The sequence below is a fragment of the Argentina silus genome, assembly GCF_951799395.1.
Source record: "Argentina silus genome assembly, chromosome: X".
Taxonomy (NCBI): Eukaryota; Metazoa; Chordata; class Actinopteri; order Argentiniformes; family Argentinidae; genus Argentina; species Argentina silus.
In genome coordinates this window covers 53,583,713-53,585,884 of record NC_139653.1, presented here as the reverse complement: position 1 = coordinate 53,585,884, position 2,172 = coordinate 53,583,713, and positions in this window count along the sequence as shown.

The window sequence follows — 2,172 nt, the reverse complement described above, 5'->3', positions numbered from 1 at the left end:
ATGAAGGATAGCTGGAGGGGACTCTTATGTGGTGCTGGTGGGGGGGGGGGTAATCTATGAGAGCTGAGGGAGAGAGAGAGGGAGAGGAGAGGAGAGGAGAGAAGGAGAGGGAGAGAGAGGAGAGCTGAGGGAGGACAGGAGAGGAGAGGAGAGGGAGGAGAGGAGAAGAGAGGGGGGAGAGAGGGAGGAGAGGGTGTGTTGAAGGTCTAAATGGCTACAATAGGCCCTGTAGCAGTGAGGGCTTGAGCCTTTTACTCAGGGTGCTTTTAGTCTTTGATTCATTCAGTTATTTTTGCTCATCCTTTTTTTAAATGTTTTTATTTTTATTTTATCACGTTTGAGGTTTTATTTACTTTGCGTTCGTCTCTGCAGTCCTGTTTTAAAATGTCTCCACGGCTGTTGTACCTTCCTTGTATCCTCCTAAGTTCTGCCTGGCTGTGTTTTAATTGTTTTATTTATATTCCTTTAAAGCATATTGTGTGGCATCGGTGTATGAAATGTGCTCTATAAATAAAGTTTGGTTTGACTTGATTGACGCACGTTAACAGGATAGTTTTTGCAGAAGGACCCAGTTTGCTGCTTGTTAAAGTGTGAGTCAGTGAGGAGTCCTCAAACCAACAAGGTAATTCTTCCTCTGCAGTTTACAATAAACCTATTTTCTCACCCACTCCAAATGAAAATCAAGGTCCCTTTCATTGACAGCAGACTGAGTATATGTCTCCCTCTCTCTCCACTCCCTCGCTCTCCCCTCCCCTCCCCACCTCTCCACTCCACTCCACTCCCTCGCTCTCCCCTCCCCTCCCCTCCTCTCCTCTCCTCTCCTCTCCACTCCACTCCACTCCCCACCTCTCCTCTACGCCGAGTAACCGTGTTGGCTAAACAAAGAGACCGCTGTGTTTCTCCCGTGCACCTGTCACTGCGTCAGGGGGTGACGTCCACGTCCTCCCCCTCCCCCCGCTCACGTCGCGTTGCCCTGGCAACAGCCAGCGTCCTGCTGCTGGTGTTATTGAGCAGAAATGGAGAGGAAGATGGAGGAGAATATGAGGGAGACTGGCGACACTGGTGTGTAAAAACAAAGTGTTAGCTATCCCTATAAGCATTTACACTCAACCGCATGGGAGTGGATTACAGTGTCCGTTTTGCGACACAATTAGCTTGTTGTGCATGAGATATGGACCGCTGCTGTTAGCGTTCACTCACCTCCACCGACGCTAGGCTAACCTCATTTTAAACACTCACTGGGTTTCCCGTGTGTGTGTGTGTGTGTTTGGGGCTAAGCTTGCTAGCTTGTTAATGTGGTTACCATAACTAGCTAACATTAGGTATACTGAGTAGTCCGCTACACTAATTAACCTAGGTTCTTCTGTGTACCAATGAATGCGCCTTTGTAATTTTCGTGTAAACATTACGGTCTGAGTCAGAGCCTCCTGAATGGGACTCGCGTTGATGTACCTTTAATTACAGTTAGTATGAATGATGCTACTAGCTGTAGGCTGCTGCATCTTGGTGTATCTTCATGTTCAAACAGATACTCGCACTTTGTTCCCTCTGGTCGTCAAATCCATCAATATCAGACTGATTGAAGCGCACGCAACTAATTGGTTGTGCATATTGCATGAAAAACGCGTATTGACTCTCCTCTAGTCTAGGCCGACCGTGATCATGTGCCGTTAAAGCCACGAGTGAAACTGTCTCCAAAATAGGGTTTTCTTCTCCATGATCAATCTTGATTAGATCGCAGCTGTCTCCCATCCTATAGGGAGCTCAGTCCTCTCCGCTGTGTATCATAGAGCCGTCAGTAAGGCTGACGGCCAGCCCCAGAGAGGTTTCAGTGACCTCTGCGTCATAACGAAGCCATGTCCAGTCTGATGCAACCGCAGGGCAACCACAGACAACTGAATAAAGTAGTTTCACCCGTTTTGTTTGTTGATGTTTTTTTTTGGTACCCCAGTCAGTGTACAAGGTCACCTTACTGTGTCAACAGCTATCAGCAGGCTGGCATGGACATGAGGTCCCTCTGGACCAAGACCTGCCATACATACCTGTTTACCTGCCATACATACCTGTCTACCTGCCATACATACCTGTGTACCTGTCTACATACCTGTCTACATATACATACCTGTCTACCTGACCATACATACCTGTGTACCTCTCTACCTGCCATACATA